The 23,086-nt window shown below is 42.3% G+C and overlaps 1 long non-coding RNA gene across 1 annotated transcript in view; it reads right to left on the bottom strand.

Annotated features, from left to right (window-relative positions):
• The window catches only part of LOC120397356, a 30,350-nt gene extending 7,957 nt beyond the window's left edge, over positions 1-22,393 (bottom strand). Inside the window, exons 1-2 of the long non-coding RNA XR_005593746.1 lie at positions 22,334-22,393; positions 11,213-11,344 (exon numbers count right to left, since the gene is read on the bottom strand). This is a non-coding gene — a long non-coding RNA (uncharacterized LOC120397356). The remainder of the gene's footprint in view (positions 1-11,212; positions 11,345-22,333) is intronic.
• Between the last annotated feature and the right edge of the window lie 693 nt (positions 22,394-23,086).

Below are 23,086 nucleotides of genomic sequence, written 5' to 3'. Positions count from 1 at the left end.
GAGAAGTCATGTCCTGCATGTAGTGGTTAAGATAATGGCAGTCCTCAACTTCAGATATTTTTCAGACCACTTCAGGAGACATTAGAAGCATTATCCAATCAGTCATCCAGCCAACTTGTTTTACATTAAGAGTGTGACTTGGAAAAAAATCCAATCAATATATTCAATTTCTCATAAACTGCTAATAATGAATTACTTCTATAACATGGCTCAATTTCCAACAGTCTTAGGGGCCCTCAGTTTCACACCATCCTCTCCAGATGTCTGTGCAGGATGTAGACGTATTCATTACCCAAATATTCAGATGGAATGCATTGCTAAATACCAGGTCTTCGATGTGGTAGCCAAAGCAGGACAATCATTTCATGAGGCATGTGTATGCAAACAATTATCCCTAGACAGGCCAGTCAAGTCAGAAAGAATCCCTGGCAGGTGGTGGATTAATTCACATACATACTGATGAACTTTGTGTGCAAGATCTCAAGTGAATGTGCAATAACTATGCATTTTATTGGCTATAGGTAATATGGTTGCCCTTTTAAATTTTGGCTTATAGCCATTCCATTCTGAAACCTCTGTTCTCTGCTTTGGATGCTTTCCTGCGTTAAATTAGGAAACCCATTGTTTATGGCAATGATTCTTGTCCCAAAATAAACTCATCGGGATTCGGTATCTTTGCTGAGAACACGGGTGCCACTCTGCACCAAAAGATGGATACAGTTCAACAATTAAAGCCATCCCCCAGAAAGACAAACAAGCCATTGCCAGATTTGTATCCTTTGGCCTGGTGGACACTGGGGCGGGGCGGGGGGGAGAGATCGATCTAAGTTACGCAACTTGAGCTACATGAATAACGTAGCTGAAGTTGACGTACTTAGATCTACTCACCGCGGTGTCTTCACTGCAGTGAGTTGACTGCTGCCGCTCCCCTGTCGACTGTGCCTGTGCCGCTCATGGCGGTGGAGTACAGGAGTTGACGGGAGAGCGCTTGGGGGTCGATTTATCGCATCTAGACTAGACTTGATAAATCGGTCCCCACTGGATCGATCGCTGCCCGCCGATCCGGTGGGTAGTGTAGACATAGCCTTAGAGTCCTTTCACGTTCCCCTCCTTAGTTCTGCTACAGAGAATTGCCCCTTTCTCAAGGAAACCCAAGGGTCTATCAGCTGTGTCACATGGCAGCACACTTAGACTTAGGACTTATCTGTGCTAAGTCAAGAGACCCTAATACAACATGCTTGTCTCTAACCTGGTTACAAGACATTTAAAATCAGTAGTGTGGAGGGGGCCCACCTGTGTCCCCTTAACTGGGTTAAAGCCTTCAAGAGTTCAAGGGTTCCACTGACTTATGGGGGCGCACAGCTCTCATTCACACTACAGACTTTAAGTGGGTCCCCTGATGTGTTTATAGCTGGGATGGGATTAGCACGGTAAGAATTTACTTCATTCTCACTATGGCTGCCTTGGCACATTTGGTGGTTGGGACACATGTCTCCCAGTATCAATCTGCTGCTTCATTTAGCTTTAGAGATGGGTCTACCTCATTGACCAACTCAAGAATAGGTTTTTGGAAGGGGGAATTCTCTCCCAGTCTCACCCCACCTCTAGACTCACTCAGGATGACACTGGGGTTGTGTGGATGTACTAACTTTGAATGTGGCTTCAAATATTAACAAAACGAGCTCTAGCTAAACTAGCTTCTAAACACAGTGTGCCCAGTCAGCGTGCACAGGGCAAAGCTATGTCTGAATCGAGGTTTAATCTAATGCCATTATTAAACATGATCCTAACAGTATTTGTTTCCATCTACAACAGCCCCTGCTAGAAACTGGTTTAGTTGGAACTGTGTTTCAGAGTTTAAATAGGATTCCTTAACCTAGTTTGTGGTCCATTGTGGAAAGTGTAGTAAGATGAAGCCCTGAAACATAAACCTATAAGAGGCTCGGTATGAGGCCTAAGGCTTGAACTAATGCATTGGTTAAGACTTTGCTAACATAAAGCAAAGTTAAGCTGTGAGCCAGAGGCAGGCCCTGCTCACAGAAGCTGGCAAGAAAAGGGCTGATGTTGCACAAATATACATACCTAAAAAATACTGGACACTAGAGATATAAAAATGTGCCCTGATGATATCAGAACACTCCGATACTTGCACATTCCACACAGATAACAAGGACAGGGTCAAAAAGGTAATATGATGGATAGAGTTGTTTTGTTTGAAACAACATGTACAAGGTGAGAGGCAGCACCTTACTGTGTAGAAGGGTTGTACCTTACTCTTTAGAGGGGTTGTACCTTACTACATAGGGGGGTTGCACCTCAATACATCAGGAGTGATGTGTAACTTGTTTGTACCTGTGTATAAAAGTGCACCTCTGAGTGGATGTCTTTGTCTGGCCTAGGGGGCAGTGGAGAGTCCCGCCACTGACTGAGCCGGTCCATTGTCAAGGGGCACATATTCGTAGTATGTCCTGTAGAGTCTGTGGGAAATATTGCTGTGCTTCGTTTGACAATAAACCTGGCCGGGTGCCTTCGTACCTTATCGGAGTCTGTGGTCATTGGAGGTTGTCTTGGGGTCTGCTGTGCCAGCGGATCTGCAGAGCCGGGGCAGCACACAGAGGGAACACACGCACGCAGCTGACTGTTATCAACATTGGACAGAGCCAGAGCAGCACACCGGTAGCATCTGACAACAGAAGGGTCCTAAATTCTTTTAGCTGCCCCTGGGGGACTTATGCTTCTATTCATGTCCTGAGTTTTTCTATATGAATGGAGCAGAATCCTGGGGCTTTCATCCCCAGAACCTCAGTCTTCCAGCCTAGTGGTGCCCACACAGCTTGCTCTGCACTGATGCGCCATTGCCTGTGAATGAAGGAAACAGATGCTGCACAAGGAGCTGGAGCAGCAGAAACAGAAAATAATCTCCCCCAAAGGGGGAAAAAAAGAGGTCTGGGTTCACCAGCACTGTTGGAGTTTAGGGAACTGCAAACGTCACTCCTCAGTCTCTTTAACCTTATATATTTTTGTCTTGCTCATCAGCCAGGCTCTCTCAATGAAGTGAGCAGAGCCCACAAAGTTGTGAGAGACAGGGAAGTTCCTCTACAAATCTTCCTATTTGATCACACTCAAGAACTCGCTAATACATTTCAGACCAGAGTCACCTGCATCTTAATGGCAGATCAAAGCATTGTGATGCACTGAAATCTGACTCATCTTCACTCCCATAAACACTCAAAATTCAGAGTGTTGAAGGGAGGAGTTTGGGGGTGGGGGGATGAGAAAGAGAGTGATCAGTGAGCACTGAAAAGACTGAGACTACCCCGACAACCAAGGAATAGGTTGGCCATTGATTTAGCAAAGCAGGTTTCCATGCCAGTTACCTGCTCTAATATTGTTGTTGCTGAATAGAAACAAACATTTGGGAGATTTATGCCTCTGTCTTGTCCATACAAAATCCAGCACAATGAAGATAATAAGATAATATGCTTGAAAACAGAAGACAATGCAGCCACGTTCCTTGGAGTCCCCCGCACTCCGCTCTCAAGAGCATGCCTGGAACATAACAGAGGCCCTTGAGACGCTCTGAGGACTAGCACTCAGCAAACACTCACAGTCTGGCACACTGCAACATGTGCTTTTTCCAGCTGGCACAGTTATCTTATTGTTACACCTTCTCTGGTGCAAAGAATCTGTTCTCAGTATTACATATTACCTTATGGGAAACCTTGGTCCTTAGTTAAAGTGTGTTTACCCTCTAACACCATGTGCAGAATGACTAGCCAGCAGGAGCTAGAACTGAATAAGCCTTATCTCAGAAATGGCAATGAAGTATATTGTTAAGTGAATGAGGTAGGGGGTATGTGTGCCATTGCCCTCTGTTGGACAGAATCAGATTGCCCTCTACTGCACGTGTTGATTCCTATACTGTCAATTGCTAATGAAGAGTTAGAATAGAATCATAGAATGTCAGGGTTGGAAGGGACCTCAGGAGATCATCTAGTCCAACCCCCTGTTCAAAGCAAGACCAATCCCCAGACAGATTTTTGCTCCACATCCCTAAATGGCCCCCCTCAAGAACTGAACTCATAATCCTGGGTTTAGCAGGCCAATGCTCAAACCACTGAGCTATCTGGTTTTGAAAACTTGAACGTCTACTTAGCTGACAGATTTCCTATCATGCTAGGTGACTAATATTGAGATTCTATATGAAGGGGAGGTGGAATTTTAATGCTACAGGGCTGTAGCTCAAGTATAGAAGCCTCTGCTTTTGAAGCAGGAGGAACCGTTTTCTCTCCCATCTGTCACCATGAAGTTCTGAATGATCTTTGCATGCAGCACAATGACAATCATTAAGTCCTAGGTGGCCAGCTTCCTATGTATTCTTTCCAGATTTACAGGGAGGGAAGCAGAAAATTCCACCTGTCCTTTTTAGTGAGCCATTGGAATAAACTCCTACATTCACCCTCAGCTTTGCTGTTGATTTGACCCTCCGTGGCTTTTCCATCCAATAAAGTCAGTCCCTGGTTCTCTTTCCAGTTCTGCAAATGCACGTTCTCTCCAACAGCAGCACGTAGCACTTGCAATACATACAATAGTGCCGTGTAGCAGCATATTCCTGTAGAGATGGGAGAACTTGTTTGACTTACAGTAGAACCTCAAAGTTACGAACACCTCGGGAATGGAGGTTGTTCGTAACCCTGAAATGTTCATAACTCTGAACAAAATGTTATGGTTGTTCTTTCAAAAGTTTTCAGCTGAACATTGACTTAATACAGCTTTGAAACTTTTCTGTGAGGAATAAAAATGTTGCCTTTGATTATCTTAATTTAAATGAAATAAGCACAGAAACAGTTTCCTTACCTTGTCAAAAAAAGTTTAAACTTTTCCTTTTTTTTTTTTTGGTAGTTTATGTTTGACACAGAACTGTATTGTATTTGCCTTTTTTTTTTTTTTTGGTTTCTGCTGCTGCCTGATTCTGTACTTCTGGTTGTTGTTGTTGACCGGTCAGTTCGTAACTCTGGTGTTCATAACTCAGAGATTCTACTGTAGTTTCAAATCCACGCAGACATTCTGGGTTTGAAAGTTCAGCTCAGACTTGGACATTTCTGTCTTTTGATTCTGCTTAGGAGAGTGAAAAAAAGAAGCAGGGAAGGTCCAGAGTGGGGAAAAGAAAATCCAGTGAAAAATAGTGCAGAGTTAATAAAAATACAATATAAAAATGAGCTGAGAGGTGGACAAAAAATTCTAATGAAAAAATAAATCTATATTATATGCAGGGAACCCACTTGTGTCCATTTTTAAGGGGAGAGAAGAAGAGTCTTCAATAAGTAGCACAGCATAGACTCATAGAATATCAGGGTTGGAAGGGACCTCAGGAGGTCATCTAGTCCAACCCCCTGGCTCAAAGCAGGCCCAATCTCCAGACAGATTTTTGCCCAGATCCCTAAATGGCTCCCTCAAGGACTGAACTCACAACCGTGGATTTAGCAGGCCAATGCTCAAACCACTGAGCTATACCTCCCCACCAGCTTTGAGAAGTGCCAATGATATCAAGTGAAACTTATGAGAGATCTGGCTCTCTCTAGATATAGTCTGAGATACGAAATGTGCATAAAATGTCCACATTGATATTTTGAAGAGTGAGGATTTGTGCAGGAGGAAAAAGCTTTTTCCAATTAATGTGATTTCAGGAAGGAAATAACAGGGCCTGAAAAAAAAAATCTCTCTCAACAACTATTTTTTCAAGACCAGCCCTATAGCCCAAATGACGAATACCTGCACTAACCCCTCTCCCACAAGCCATATCCATTTAATTTGCCCTATAGTAAGAGAATTGTTTTGTTCTGTACTGAAGAGCTATTATACAAAACCATAGACGTAAATTAAAAGGAATAAAAAGTCTGAATTCAAACTAGCTTTGGGAACGGTCCAAAAATAATCCCAGAGGTTTGCAAAAGCCTTAAACTCCCTTAGGTTCACGTATGTCCACATGCAGTACTATACAGATGTAATATTTACAGTAGCGACCACACTATCGCTCAGTTAGCATTTGCCCTTTAATTGGTATCCCTAAAAAGACTTAGAAGCGTTATCTGAATCCTCTGACATTCTGCTCCCACAAAACATTCTAGTTTGTGGGGGGCACTATTACCTGCCTACTTTGTTATAATATGTAGCACTTTTAATTCATACTGCAGATCACAAAGCTCATCAAAATAAATATTTTACACTGAGGGAAACTGAGGCACAGATTAAATGGTTTTCCCAAGGTCACACAGCAAGTCAATGGCAGAACTGGAAATAATAATCCAGGTCTCTTGACTCCCTGTATAGTGTTTTTAGATCTTGAATGAAGCTGGTTCCAGGGAAGCAACCAGCCCAAATTCCTCTCATTGGGGGCCCACCCACATATTTTCTTCTTGATCATTGTAAATATGAATCTTTGCTTAGTGAAGAAAAGATATGCTCCATTTTACGCTATACTGATCATACACAAATTTCATGTACATTATCTGCAAGTCTGGTTATTTTGCCACCACAGAATGAATGCAGCTCAAACTCACACTTGGATATAATCCCTGTTATGATTACATAAAAGATTAACTAGATATTATATAATCTAGGCTGCTAGATAGCTTTAAACCTTTCAGTATTACTGCTTCCTACTACGTGGGATCTGAGTCACACAAAAAGGAAAGAATTATGAGCTCAATTATGCAACTATGATGTCAGTCTGATCTAGCAGCTGCATTTGATACTTTGAGCTGGGTGATTTAAGTAATATTTTCAATTGAATTATTTCTCCCCTCCTCCCAAATGAAACAGAACCAGTGCGACATACATGCTGCTGCAACAACAAATAAGAGTAACACAGGCAGAGATACTGTCATGTAATATACTGCGTTCCTCCCTGTTTTATTTTGAAGGCAGAGCAAACTCCCAATCTTTCAGGATGTCCAAAGCAGCAGAGAATAAAAACAGGTTATATTTGTTCAAAAACACTGAAGGAAAAAAAAAATCAAATGTTCTTCCCTTATGTTTGTAGTTAGCAAATCTGGCGGTGGCCAGCGAGTGCTCGAGAAGAGCCATATTCAGATACAGGATGTCAAACTCCTCAGTGAGAGGAAGGAAATGGAAAAAGGGCCAGATTTGAGCTTTGGGATTAGAAGTAAAAATCAAGGTCCTAACCAAGGCCGTGCAATGATTTCTGGGCCTATTGCTATCCCGAAGCCTCAGCCTAGGTTCAGGAAGCTTCCCAGACTTGGACAGATGCTTTTTGCACATTCCTACCCCAACTAATTATCCTGCCAGTTCACCCTTTGCTACACAGCCCTGAGCAGCTGACTGACCTCGTCTTTGAAGCAACCTTTTTGCTCCATTCTGGGTTTGGATGCTCCCCCTACCACAGAATCTTAAGGCACTCATGGGTTCTTAGTCCATCTCTAGCATGGATTTTCTCTACATCTTTGGCCAAGTTACTGCAGTGTGTGGGTTCAGGTCACTTGCCAGGATTATCCGGCTATCTCTCACTTAATCATTTCCACGCCATTGTGGGAGCCTTGAGCACTAGTGCATTTCGGTCTCTCCTGTGGCACATAATATCTTTGGGTCCTGTGTGGGCTATAATACTTTGGTCTTATTTTGGTTGTTGGGTTTGGTGTGCTGGGTGGTGTTGGTGGCCTGTGATATACAAGAGGTCAGACTAGATGATCTAGTGGTCCCTTCTGGCCTTAAACTCTGTGATTTTATGATTTCACCTCCCTGCCTTTGTTTCACTAGCTGCAAAATGGGACTAATAACACTTGTTTACGTACCTTTGTGGGCTACTGTGAGAATTACAGCACTTTGAAAATTAAGTCTATTTGAAAAAAAATAATCTCCATCTTTTCAGTTTCATAGAAGGTACCGTATATGATACTACACTGCTGACTTGAGCTAGATATATATTGTATACACATGATTCTGCTCCTACTGTAGAAACGCACTACTGTTCAATGTCAAAATAAATTGTGAAACATATTAGAGTATTAAAAAAAAAGGAATGCGTGAAAATGATCAAAGCACATTATTGAAAGCTTTCCCTAGTATAACACCAATAAAGTCCAGGGATATGCTTGGACCATTGAATACACCTTAGTTCTGACCTCTAAACCACTATTTCCAGTTTAAACCCACAGAAATGGTCGCTTGTATGTATTGTGATATACACAAACGGGACAATAAGATATTGTCCAGCTCTTTAGTCATACCCTAAGCAGAGATTGGAGCACAGGCCTCTGGTAGTGACAAGTTAGCATACTAATTTATTGCACTTACTCCTCATTCACCCCCATTTGATATCGGAGACTATGCCCCTGCATAGTTTAGATTTGAACTGGGTTCCTACTTCATACTCAGATGGGACTTTTGTGCTCACAGAATATGCATGAGTTTCTTTTAAATGCCATATGCTGTTGGTATTCACCCCTTCTCTGATAACTGTCATCACTGCTACAGCTAGTAATATTTTGTGGTCTTGCTGGGAATCAAACACTCCCTGAGCCAAAGTATAACAGCTTAGGGGCTTTGGGAAACTGCGATTTCAGCTCTGAGAATTTCTTTCACTGGCTTAAGTTCCATTCTGATTTGCCAGTGAAGGAAAATTCCTTTGATTCCTGACACTTCTCACAAACAACTCTCTCTCTATTTCTAGCCTCGATTTGAAACAGTAGATGATAATGGGTTTTGTGAATGTCTTTCATCTTGATGCACACTTCAAGATAACGGGGTGCTTCTTGTTACATTAAATTCTAATATGGTGCAATCCTCATTTGTATAATATACTACTGTTCGTTCAAGTTCTATGCAGTTTACTTGGCTAGCCTTTGAAATGTGCTCCAAATACAAAAATTCTTTGAGATGGGTAGGTTCATTTTTGGATATATAGTGATTTAAAACCAATCCTGGGAGCCCACAGTTGCACAGACACCATTAGAATGATAGTTGCCCAACTTCCTTTCATTTACTTAATTACTTCTGGTGGCAGTGGTATTAAACTGCATAAATCATTCAGGACATCCAGGAGCTGGATAATGGAACTGTGTTTGCCATTCTCAGCTAAGGCTTGGTATTGATAAGGGAGCCTGTGTCACAGAAATTAATATACAAATTACAGTAGATCTGCCTCTGCAAGGTTGCAAATTGTAACATTTGATCACTCCTCTGGAAGAAAGTATTTGAGTTAATCTGCTGTGGTATTTAATTTTCCCCAACATTCACTGCACATTGCTGAAAGTAAAGTGGGTGGGTGTTCTGTGTCTATGGGCATATTCTTGTTTCTTTAGGAATGTTGCCCTTTGTCTAAGCAGGCATGCTGTCCTGCCTTCTGTTCTACTCTGTACCCATGGGATCATTAATTTAAAGAGTTTGCTTTGATTCTGGGTACATGTAAGGGTTTTCCTCTCGGAGCTGAGTAATTTTCCCTTGCTACTGGTTGCAGGCTGGCTCTAATTGTTTGAGAATGAGATTGGCATGAGTATTATAGGCAGTAGCTATTGCTGGGTTTCTGTATTCATATTTCACTAATAGGTATCTTCCCTTAAATGCTGATTTATTTGAATTCTGAAATCACAGGGCTATGACTTTTGGCCATGGGAGGCATTGTGACTCAGATGTGTCCAAGTCAAAATTGCTCCAGTTCCTTCTTGCTCTTGGAGTAGCAATTTGCTGCTCTCCTACACCAATGGCAAGATGCAACACCTCCCACAGTGGTTGGGCAGAGTCACTGAACCAATGTGTGTGGAGGCGGGGGGCTGGGCTCCCTCTATTTTCTGTCCACCTTTTTTTCTGCAGGGAGTGCATGGGAATGCAGCACCTGTTTACTTCTGTGAATCTAGACCCAAAGTGCAGGTGGCCTACACCAGGACATAAGGGGACTTCAGATTCTCTTACATGGGCATGCAGCCCAAGTTACAATCTAGCCCATAATGATATGACCTTGTAAACTGGAGTATTAGTAATAGGAGGAAATTCAATAGTGAGAAGTGTAAGGTTATGCATTTAGGGATGACTAACAGGAATTTTAGTTATAAGCTGGGGACGCACCAGTTGGAAGTAACAGAAGAGGAGAAGGACCTCGGAGTCCTGGTTGATCGCAGGATGACTATGAATTGGCAATGAGATGTGGCCGTTAAAAAAGCTAATGCGGTCTTGGGATGCATTAGGCGAGGTATTTCTAGTAGAGATAAGGAGGTGCTAGTCCCGTTATACAAGGCGTTGGTGAGACCTCATTTGGAGTGCTGTGTGCAGTTTTGGTCTCCCATGTTTAAGAAGGATGAATTCAAACTGGAACGGGTACAAAGAAGGGCCACTAGAATGATCCGAGGAATGGAAAGCCTGTCCTATGAAAGGAGACTTGAGGAGCTCGGTTTGTTTTCCTTAACCAAAAGAAGGTTGAGAGGAGATATGATTGCTCTCTTTAAATATATCAGAGAGATAAATACCAGGGAGGGAGAGGAATTATTTCAGCTCAGTACTAATGTGGACATGAGAACAAATGGATATAAATTGGCAGTCGGGAAGTTTAGGCTTGAAATTAGACGAAGGTTTCTAACCATCAGGGGAGTGAAATTCTGGAACAGCCTACCGAGGGAAACAGTGGAGGTGAAGGACCTTTCTGGCTTTAAGATTAAGCTTGATAAGTTTATGGAGGGAATGGTTTGATAGGATAACGTGATTTAGTCAATAGGTCAATAACGTGCGACCACTGGTAATTAGTACCGAGGGTCAATGTTGGGATATTGAAAGTCTTTTTCCTGAGTGTTTGGCTGGAGAGTCTTGCCCGCATGCTCGGGGTTCAGCTGATCGCCATATTTGGGGTCGGGAAGGAATTTTCCTCCAGGGTAGATTGGCAGTGGCCCTGGAGGTTTTTCACCTTCCTCCGCAGCATGGGGCAGGGGTCGCTTGCTGGAGGATTATCTGCCACTTGAAGTCTTTAAATCAGGATTTGGGGACTTCAACAGCTGAGTCAAGGGAGAGAATTATTTCAGGAGTGGGTGGGTCAGCTTTTGTGGCCTGCATCTTGCGGGAGGTCAGACTAGATGATCATAATGGTCCCTTCTGATCTTAAGTTCTATGATTCTATGATACAGTGGCTTAAGGACGATCCCACTACTACAAATGATATTCTGTGATCCTGGGCAGGAAGAAGTTCACTCCCCACCCTGTAATAACTCACTTCAGATAACGAAACGCTGGTGTATCTTCCTTCGAGTCTGGTCTGCCACATCTAGGATTTCAACCAACCCAGGAGTGCTGTATCTTGTATTGGAGTCTCTATTCCACCTGAGGGCCATGAACATCACCAGACCTAAGAAATACAATGTGGAGGAATTTGTTTCCATACTGAATCAGGAATCACTGCTGTTATAGTAGGACGGTAGAATGATATGGAGACTCTACTTAGTGTAAAATTAAAATTTTAAAACACTTATGTAGGGGAACTGATTGGCTTGTGAAACAAGCCAATCTATTTGGCCTGTATTGGGGGCAGGTCCTCACCTCCCCATCAGGATGAGAAGGAAAGGGCCACAAAGGGACAGGGTGAAGCATGCCAGTCTATTTGATTACTAGGACTGGTGGGCAGAGTCTACAAAGTCATAGAAGGGCCACCCCCTCAGGTGAGGGATGGGCCACAGAACTCAAACACCAACTGAGCATGGGGTTGCGGGGGGGAAGAGAAAAAATAAATAGAGGTGGAAATGCAGGTCATAGGGCCAAAAGGAGGGAACCAGAAGGGGGTATGGATCAGAGAACCTCAGGCAATGCCCACTCCTCCAGAAAGGAGTCCAAGGACTCAGTGGACACCACCCAGAGGATCTCTGCCTGGATGTGTGCATGCACAAGGCTTCAGAAAGAGGTACACTTTTGCAGAGACCCCCTACCCCATCCAGCTTCCTCCTCCTTCTGGATGGATGGAGGGCAGTACTGGCGAGTGCCAGGAGAAGATTGATGACGGAGACTGACTATCTACAACCAGAGCCTTCTCAGCAGCAGCACAGTCTTCCTAAAAGACCCCTTCCTGCCAATGTGCTTCAACTCTGCCCTGGAGAAAGTACGTCCAATGTCCATTCAGTCTTTGGACTTCCAGATCACACTGCCAACATAAGTGCCAGTTTGGAAGGCAGTTTTGTGGCCTGCACTCCTAGCTGCTTAGAGCTAGACTGAGATAAGCAATTCATTTAACAGAAAAATGCTTAAAAACTGTCAGAGTGTACATGCTTTGGGACACTACTGACTTGGCCTGACTTTGTAGCCAAAGGGTGAAGGACTAAATTCTCGGAGCCCATTTTTCTGGGGGGGGGGAGAGGGGGTCTGAAGTCCAGGAGAATGAAGCCATCCACTCTATTTAAAGTTGTCTGTTAATCCCCATTTAAGTATTTCTTCTGAAGTAATTCAGCATGATCTATAAACTTGGGTTATTGATTTTGTTAATATTTTATGATCTCTATTAGTCATTTATATTTTTAGAAACTGAGGCCATGAGAAAAGTTAGGTCGCTTTTTCTTCAGTCTGCTTTGGGGCAAAGGATCTTTTCCTCTGCATTGTGTTTCATTAAAGCCTTCTATGGCTGATAAATGAAATTAGAGTGAAGCTTAAATTGAGGCCTAGCTGGTATAGAATGCTATTTTGAAATATGGCTGTACCTGTATGTGTGGCAGAAAACTATAACACTCTCATTAGCCAAGTACAAAATTTTCCATTACAAATCTCCTCTTAGTAGCAAATGCCCTAAATATCCTTTTCCCTAGCCATTTATTTTCTCTGGGGTCATCCTTTTCCCAGATGAGAACAGTGACACTTACCTTTTAATTTTTTTTTTAAAAAGTACTGTTGTGTTTTGTAATATTTAAAGGCACACTAGCTTTTTGAATATGATTATTCCTAAATTAATATTTCAACTGCCTCAGTCAAGTTGCAGGGCGAGGAAAGTGATCGTCTTTTGAAAGACTGGATGGTATTGGCAGTAATGAGGCAACACAATGTCCAGGGCCGGCTCCAGACCCCAGCGCGCCACGCGCGCTTGGGGCAGTGTCCTGCGGGAGGGTGGCAGGTGGCTCCGGTGGACCTCCCACAGGCATGCCTGCGGAGGGTCCGCTGGTCCCGCGGCTCCGGTGGACCTCCTGCAGACGTGCCTGCGGGAGGTCCACCAGAGCCACGGGACAGCGGACCCTCCGCAGGCACGTCTACGGGATGTCCACTGGAGCTGCGGGACCCGCGACCGCCAGAGCACCCCCCCGTGGCGTGCCGCCCTGCTTGGGGCGCCGCAAATCCTAGAGCCGCCCCTGACAATGTCATTGGAATTACATAGGAGAATGGTACTAGTGATAATGGTAGAATAACAGGAATACAAACAATACTGCTAGGCCATTTGGGGGAAAAAGTGAACAGAAAGGTGCCAATAAAATTATGCATCTGATGCAGTCATATGATCGCCTGAGTTTCCACTGTGGACTTCACTTTGTGAAAGGTTAGTGAAACTCTCTAGAAGAGTTCAAATCCAAACCAATCTCAGCTGGTTGGCCAAATTCTGAGGCTCTTATGGATGCAAAACTTCTAGTGAGCCTGCAAGGTCTTTGACGCAAGGACCGTCTCTTACCATGTGTTTGTACAATACCTACTAGAGTGTAGCCTTCAGGTGATTCCTCAGTATTACAATCAAATCAATCAATCAATAAGGACTGAGTAAAAACTGGATAAGGCCTTCAGTGTTTGGGCTATCCCATGGCTTTAGACAAATAATGTGGTTTTAATAGCACAGATGGTGTGGATAACACAAAGCTCAACAAATAGTCCTTGCTATAGAAATTCATGAAATGTGCTATGCAATTTAATATACCAAGCACCAAAAACCTTCACTGCACATCAAATAAGCTAGGACACACATGGTTAACAGGCAAGAAGTTCAGATTTCTGGGTGACACAGTTCCTTAGCTCACTTTGTTAGAAAGAAGGAAGAAGAGTACAAAGGTGCAAGATAGTAGTATCATCAGGATTAACTTTGAGCGTTTATTTACTGGCTTTTGTCAGGGGTTTCCACCATGCTGGTGCTGGTTAAACATAGATTATTGGTTTAACACTTTAAAAATCATTTTATGGATGGTTACAAAATGCAGCTCTAACCTTCTGCACCAGCTTTACATTGCTGTAACTCCATCAACACATCCTGATTTAAGGCCTAATCCAAAAGTCCACTGACCTCAATGGGAGACTTTCCACTGACATCAGTGGGTTTTGGACCAAGCCACTGATATGGTGTAAGTGAGATCAGAATCTAATAATTAAAATAAAGCCTAAACAGTGAAAGAAACAGCAGTAAAAAGGAAATAATTCCCCAGCCCCTATCCTCCCTCCCCCCCAAAAGTCACTCCAAAAATCATTCTAAGATGAAGACCTTTTATATAGCAACTTTCAACCTTTTTGAGTAAATGTGTATAGTCATATAAAATCTCCATTGGGGTGATTTGGTAATAGAACTCCTGATGCACTCAGCTACACTAATATGAATCAAGAACTGGGGGACTGAATGGCTCAGGAGATATATGTAGCTAAGTCAGATACCTGAAAATGAGTTATACGTTTCAGTTCAGTTCCTACTGGACAGGCAGCCACATCTCAAAACCCACCAACAATCTAATTTTTAGCAGTGAGCCCTCCAGGTCAGGATTAAAACACTTTGACAGGGCAGAGCAGGGAAACTTGCACTGCCATCATCTGCACTGCAGTATCACCAACCTCGAGCATTCAAAAATCTGAGTTAAGCCTTTCAAATCATGAGATTTAATAATAATAAAATAAATACATCTCTATACAATAATAAATGTTGGGTTCTTTTTATTTGCCTTCTAATTTCTGGGCCTCTAGGGAACACTTGGATCACATTTTATAGTTTTTCTCCACAGCTGGAAACTTACTTACAAATATAAAGCTGAGATTCAAATGCAATTTCTTGATTCCAGAAGCTAGGGCTTTAAGAAAGAACGCTCAGTAAAATTGTCAGAGTTGGCAACACTGACACTGTACCTGTTCAGTGGATAACCAAAGAACTTCCATTTTCAAGAGTGGTTTACAGGTCATTTTGTTTGCAGCAAGTATTCTGTTCACTACCTGTACACTGCAGTTCTGGTAGGTCACAGCCAGCCAGATGATTGTATCTAATTTTGGGGAGCCACTGTGTTTCATGGCTTTGCCATTTGTAGGTCTGGTACAGTAACTGGGAGACTGAAATCTATTATTTTCCCACTAGCATATTACTGTTCACAGCTGTTAAAAGTGGGCCTACTCAGGCTTCCAAAATTGGAAAGCATACATTCTCTATGTAGCTTTCATTAACACCCCTAGTTTTCCAGGACATTCTTCATATACCTTCTCTTGCACCCCTACATTCCAGGGGTGCCAGCCTGTCTCCTCCTCCCATGAGCACCCAGTTCACTTTAAAAAAAAATCTAATCAGACATCCAAGAATCCTGCAATGTGAAGTCTTCCCTTTGGATTATTTCACTTTACATTTAAGTCCAAACTGACGGAAGTGAAAAAACATTTGGGCCATGATTAGTTATTCCTATTAAGTGATTCTATCACATTTCATTGAAGTTCTTAAACCCATGGGAATGGCTAGAAGGACTGAATGGGGTCAGAGAAGTTTCAGCACAGGAATAGAGGAAGCTCAAAATCACCAGGTAATAAATCTTTGCTTCCATAACCAGGTCTGGCAAAAGTCTCCCTCTGTTCTAAAATCCTCCTGGCTTAATATGGTCAGAAAAAGAGCCTGTGCTATGAAGCTTGGAGCGATACCTTATTAAGATCCCTAGGCTTAACCTTTAGCCTGCACCCTCAGTGTGCCGTGTGAAAGGAGACAAAACCATAGCAGAGGATGTGGCTGAGCAGGATGCTCCCCTTGTTCTGTATAAGCACTTTCCTCCTGCACAAAATACCCGTCAAGAGTTCTAGGAGCCCTTATTGGAGCCCTTGAGCAGTGTACCATTCTCATTACTGTTAATAAGAGGTATACACTTGCCAGATGAAGGGAGATGCCCCTGGAAATATGGTTGGCTGAACTGTTGAGTCTGATTCATGGACAAAGTGTCTACACTTTAATATTTTTTGCAATTTTCAGTATAAAGAAAGACTCATTGAGATATTTTAATGATTCCTTCCTATCAAAGTATCCACGTAGTATACACTACATTTCACCTTGCTCAAGTTTTTCGTATAATCTAGGCCAAAGGTCTAGTTTCATGTCATCCAGGCCATTGACATCTGAGTTTGGTTGTTCAAATACAAAGGATCAATACTTTCCTTGAATTATTCCAGCCTCTGTCCTTGAAAGCACAGGATCTCTCACTAGACATGAGTCCAGCATCAACGTTTCCCCAGAGTCTGTTTTTCTGTCATAGTTTTGCGGCAGGCTTAAAACGTGCATGTCAGTTCCTGGTTCTGAAGCCAAAATGAGGCGCTTTTGCCACCCCAGCTCCAACTGCTTCAGAAAGAAACAATTCTCAGGCTTTGTCTACCCTGGAAAGCTTTTCCGATTATACGGTGTAATTATACCAATGTAGCTAAACAGACACAGGTATAGTGGTGGAACTGGCCATGTCAACACTATTATTTTGCTTTAAAAGTGGCTTTTTCCATTTTAACTTAAACCCCTTCCAAAGAAACATAAATTAAACAGGAAAAAGCCACTCTTATACGAGAATAAATGCATCTACGGGGGAGCTATATCAGTATAATTCTAGTGCTTTCAATTTACACCTTGTTAAAGCCCTACTCAAATTGCAAAATGATTGTCAAAAAATTGCAGCTGAGTTGCAGACAAGCCATGAAAAATTATGGAAAAATAATAACGGACTTTATTATTTGAGGTAATAAAGTCCATTACTACTTTTCTGCTGTCGGCTCCCTGGGGCTGACAGCGGCTCCCTGGGGCTGACAGCAGGGGCCGGGAGTTGATAGCAGATGCTCCCATTCTTAGCCCCAAACCCGGCAGGGCTCCCACAGTCAAAATTGTGGTGGAAGCCTAATATTGCAGAAATTGCAGATTCCGCAATATCACACGTTACATGGGGCCTTATCCCCTGCCTTATATTGGCATAATTCCCCCATATAGATAAGCTCAAAGAAATGTTAAACATGTATTAGCCAAGCATAAGGCTCTATTGTATGTTAATAGGTTACATACACAGGTGCAAGTTCTGGATAATGTAGGACAAGGGACACAAGCACATCAATAAGTGCATACTTTGAGTCAAATTCTCTGCTCATGTGAATTAGCAGAGCACTATAAAAGTAAATCGAGCTACAGCCCTTTACACCAGAGATTTGACCCAATATGTATGGTGCAAAAAGCATTAACATTCATCCATCTACTTTAGGGGGGAGGGATAGCTCAGTGGTTTGAGCATTGGCCTCCTAAACCCAGGGTTGTGAGTTCAATCCTTGAGGGGGCCATCTAGGGCAAAAATTGGTCCTGCTAGTGAAGGCAGGGGGCTGGACTCAATGACCTTTCAAGGTCCCTTCCAGTTCTAGGAGATAGGTATATCTCCAATTATTATTTTAGCTGCAAACAGCCAAAACCAACCAAACAAACCCAACAACCATGTGTGGATGACTTGGTTACATTGTCCATATATGTGCCAACAGGCTCCAGTACTATGTTCCCTTTATATCCATCCATGGCTCATGCTCATGCAATGGCCCATCTGTAACTTTTTGGAGTGTTCAAATTCAGGTGCACCAACAAAGGTGACCACAAGAGCTGCAGAGTGAACACGTGTTCCTGTTTTATTTTTATGGCATGACCTATGTGTACCCTCACCCCAAAGCGTGATCTTTTAGCTGTACCTTCACTTCCGTTAGAAAGCAAGCCAAAGTTTGGAACAATGTTATTTATAACATTTCTATTTCTTCCTTCCGGTTTTAATTTTTCCTGTATTTGGTTTTTAATTCTTCCAGGATTTTGTTAGAGATTGGTAGGTTTTTTTAATCCACGATAGTTCGAACATTGCCAGATCAACTAGTACAACAGCAAAGCAAATATTTTATTGTCCAAACAGGTTTAGATGAAAATTGGTAGCTAACACTGGGGCAACTTATCTTCAGAGGGACCTCATTTCAACCACAGCAGAGTGCATTTTCAAGAGATCCCTTTAGACAGGCAGGCAACCAAAAATACATTTTATCCCTACATTTTAAGTAGCAAAGGGAACTAGCCAAGATGGTTTGTTGAGAGATCCTCAGAGCTGGGACCATCCTAAGCATCTGGAAAGCCCTTACACAGAGGTAGGCAACGTATGGCACGGGTGCTGAAGGCAGCGCATGAGCTGATTTTCAGTGGCACTCGCACTGCCCGGGTCCTGGCCACCGGTCCAGAGGCCCCTGCATTTTAGTTTAATTTTAAATGAAGCTTCTTAAACATTTAAAAAACCTTATTTACTTTACATACAACAATCGTTTAGTCATATATTATAGACTTATAGAAAGAGACCTTCTAAAAACATTAAAATGTATGACTGGCACGCAAAGCCTTAAATTAGAGTGAATAAATGAAGACTTGGCACATCACTTCTGAAAGGTTACCAACCCCTGCCTTAGCATATAGCAGATGATACCATAAATAATAATCATATCTGAGATTTCCTGGTAAGCTTGAGGATCAAACCTGCAATGATGAACTTCTGCTGTTACTGGGCCAAAACATACCAGCCCTTACTCAAGCACTATCATTACTGAAGCCAATGGATAATATGGTCAAGGACTGCAAGCCACATATTACTTGGATGCCCTCCATGCCCAGCACACACATTGACTTTAATCAGAGCACTGTCTGCAGAGGCCTCACAGGATCAGGCCCAAGCAAGAACTGTGGCATTTGATCCATGGACGTTATATTTTCAAAGGAACTTTTTAAAGAGGATAAAATTGGAACTCCCATGGGGCAAAGAACCAAAATGCTCAGAATCATTTCAACGAAAGACAAAGGAGGAGAGGCAAGACACATGGAAATCCACTTTGCCCTCATTAAAAGTCAATGGGAGCTGTGTGGGGCGTTCCTTGTGACATGGATTGTCTTGTTGTTCTGGGCCTAGCACAATGGGGTCCTGCTCCATGACTAGGGCTCCTTGGTGCTACAGTAATCCTCCTACTACTAATATCCAAATACAGAATTAGGACCACTGTTTTTATTAGACATCGTGGTGTAGTGCCGAAAGCACCAGACTGGGAGTCAGGAAACCCAAATTCTATTCCAGAGCTGGCCACTGACCTTAGCAAAGTAACTTCACCCCTCTCTGCCTCCATTTCTCTCTCTCTAAAATGGGGATAAAAATAATACACTCCTTTGTAAAGTGCTTTGAGATGTGGTATATGAGAGTTAAGTATTATAAGTTTATGAAACAATAGAAACATAATTTAGAAGAAATTATTAAGAAACAAAGTACCGTCTCTCAAAAGAATTATTAAATTATAGTAATACCAAAGGTTAATAATTCTTGTTTATATTTCAACACTCATTTTAAAAGGTTTCCTTCCTCTCACACTTTCTCTCTAAGCTAATTAGTATGTATCGCTAAGAGATTCCCAGCAGCTGCCAGCACAAAGGACCTGCACCATTGTAAAATAAACTGCAGTTCACAGATGATCATATTTCACTGAGTGAGTGACCTTTACAAGGGAAAAAAAACATCATAAAACTTTTCATTGGGTTTAAATGGGTAGCACATGGGAGCAACAGAAGGAGGTGTGTTCTATTTAAGCTACAAGTTCTCAGAGCAACAAAGACCAGAAAGGAGGAGGAACAACTTCAGCTAAACAATCCTTGTGGCATAATACAGTCACTCTTTAAAGAGCTCAGGTGATGACATGAGCAACTAGATGGACAGCACATTCTTCAGCTGAAAGAGTGAACTCATTATAGTCAGCTCCCAGAGTTTTAGAGTTAGAGAAATGCAAATACTCATGACTTGTGCCTCCTTTAGTATACACTGCACAAACATCCAGCCTGCTCTTCCTTGCCTTATCTCCTACTGAGATACAGGGCAAATCTGACTTGATTTATAGCGCACTGTTAAGAGGATCTGCAACAGGTGACCCTACATTAGCTAGGTATTACAGAGCACTGACTATGGAACAGTCAATAATGTATTCTGAGCATAGCATCCTTGGGGACGTGGGCTTACAGCTAAGCATATCACCTCCTACTAATCTCAGCTATTTAGAGGAGGTTTTAGTAAGGGAGGAATCCTCCATGGAAAGAGACTTTCAGCTTCTGGGTTCATCAGTGCATTCAGCAGCAGTGGGTAAAAATAACAAGAGGGTGTGAGAGCCGTAATTAGTGCTGTTAACTTTAGCTACAATGAGTGGATGAGTCAGTCTGTCAAAATGAGCAATGGTTGGCTAGTTAACTGCAACACCATCTTTTATAAAAGTTAAACCACAACTGGATACAATAATAAAATACAATGCGTCTGATGGGTTTTTAAGCCTCACACACAATTTTCATAGATGACTGGGAGCGTAGTCTAGTTGATTAGTCATGGGACTGAGAGGTAGGATGGCTGGTTCTAGGCCTGCCTCTGCTATTGACATGCCTTGTGGAAGTCTCTTAGAGATTTTGACATCTAAAAAGGCACATAGGTTCTCAGAGGTATTTAGGTTCTTAACTCCCATTAATTTCAGGGGGAGTTAGGTGTCTAGGCACCTCTGAAAATCCCACTTGGGCCCCATCCTCAAAGGCATTTAGGTGCCTAACTCCCACTGAAAGTAACTTCACAGGGAGTTAAGTACTGATGTGCTTTTAAAAATCTCTCTAGGTGCCATCTGCATCTTTCAGCACTTAAATACTTTTTAAAAAATATGGCCTTTAACCTCCAACTCGCCTCTTACCTACTCCATGGGGTGTTGTAAAGATTAACATTTGTGAGGTGCTCTGGACAGGTCGAGTGTTATAGAGGTGATCAATATTATAATTCCATAGGGAATGATTGACTATCAAAGGTGGAGCTGGCAAAACTTGGGCTCTCCAGTTCATGAGAAATTTCAACATTTAGTTTCACTCTGATTTGGGGTTTGAGTTCTCCAAGGCCTTCCAGGCTCTCATCTCCATGGCACGGAGGCTAGAAACTCTTTTTCCTGGGAGCTGGCTGGGAATTTTCCAATGAAAGGTCCTTTATCATTAAAGTTTGTCAAAAAACCGAAAGAAATTACAAAGTCCTTTCCATTTTGCAGGATTCAGAACAGACACCTTTAACCTGATATTTCTAGTAACATTTTTATTGAGTCTGTTATGGATATGTATCAAAAACCAGCTTTTCAGGTCATAAAATTTGGGGGGAGGGGTTGTTTAGTTTCCAATATATTGTTGGGTTTTTTTTGTTTTTTTTTTGTTTTAAAAACGGCCATTTTTGACAAATAACACAAGGCTTCATTTGAAAGATTCTGATAAGCTCTACTTAGAATATTCAACCACTGGACTGGTCTAAGACCTTGAGACCGAGACAACCCGTACCTGCTACTAGTGTGTGTGTGTGTGGGGGGGCGGGGGGGTCAGAGTCAGGGCATTCGACTTCAGCAGTGTTACCGAGCATGTTCAGTTGTGTATTATGCTCAATACAAGCCAAACAGCAAATTGGGGTGGGCGACATAACCCTGCATGCCTCCCCTCCATTGCCAGTAAAATGTGTCCTATATTGCATTTTCAAGACATTGCTCGAATGCCTTTGAAATGTAAAGCAAATGCTGGTACAGTGTAAGAATTCAGCCAGACCATACTAGCAAAAGCTAGTGTCTGTTTAGAAACATTTTATCCCAGTTACCACATTTTGTAATACAATAGAATAAATACCTATAAAATATAAGCAGTACAATTTATATAAAATGCACACTGTAAAATTGACCTCTCCCATGTTTCAAATTCAGCTCTTCTTGTTCTTATGTAGAACAAATTCACAAATTGTTGGACAGGAGCTGGATTTAGGTCAGAGCGGGATAGGTTAGCTTACCCTACTGATGATGGGATGTTGCAATAGTAATCCTGCCTGGAATAAGAGGAGCCAAAGGTCCAGGCATTTACTATACTGTGTGCGCGTGGCAGGGGAGACTTCTTACTAATTTGTGTCAACAATGGAATTATATATTCTCAGCACTAATTCAGTGAACTGGGATTCATGCCTCCCTAATTCTTCTCAGAAGTGTGTTGCTACTCACAGCACATATAAAAATGTAACTTTCAGATCATTCAACAGTGGAAATATTAAAGAGCTCAGGTGATGAGACCCTGGAGAAGCACTGACTCAAAACTCACTTTGTTGGTATCCTTCAGAATTCAGATTCTGGTATCTCAAGGTATCCTTCAATGAACCCTATTGAAAGAAGTGCAGCATATTATTTATTTATATTTTCAAGGTAGAAACTATATTGGAGAAACATGCCTGGGACTTGGAGGGAGGAACAGAGGTTGTAAGAGGGAAGAGTTTGGTGAAGACACCAGGAAGCCAGTCTGTGTGCACATGGCTGGAATGCTAGCTGCAGTACCTCTATAAATAGTTCTCTTAATAAAGAGCCACTTTAGTTTTAGAAACATGGCATCCTCTCATGTTATTACCGAGCTTGTGGTGCACTGTGCACAAAACATGCATGAGGGTCAATGAATCATATATGACTGTAATTAACTACCTTGCTCAGATATCTGACCTGAAGGGAAAAATCCAAGATGCAACTTCACCTACAGCTTGGTCAGAGGCAACAATGCTAATACTGTGCATTGTATAGCACCTTTCATTCAAGGAACTCAAATTACTTCAACAAGACTAGTAGATGTTGACCCCATTTTACAAAGGGGAAACTGAAGGGCAGAATGGTAGGAGAAATGCCCAAGGTCATGCAGGGAGTCAGAGGCAAAGACAAGGCAAGAGCCCAAGTCTCCAGAGTTTCAGTTTTTGGTCTGAACATACAGTTTTAGCTCAACTAAAACACAGTGGAAAAATTTGACTGATTCTCAAAGGAATGCCCATCCAGCAGTGTGTATAGTAGGTAATTTTCTACCCATTACCTATTG

The sequence above is a fragment of the Mauremys reevesii genome, linkage group 2 (genome assembly GCF_016161935.1).
Source record: "Mauremys reevesii isolate NIE-2019 linkage group 2, ASM1616193v1, whole genome shotgun sequence".
In the NCBI taxonomy this organism is placed as follows: Eukaryota; Metazoa; Chordata; order Testudines; family Geoemydidae; genus Mauremys; species Mauremys reevesii.
Note: the sequence above shows the minus strand (reverse complement) of the source record. Positions and strands in the feature narration are given on the sequence as shown.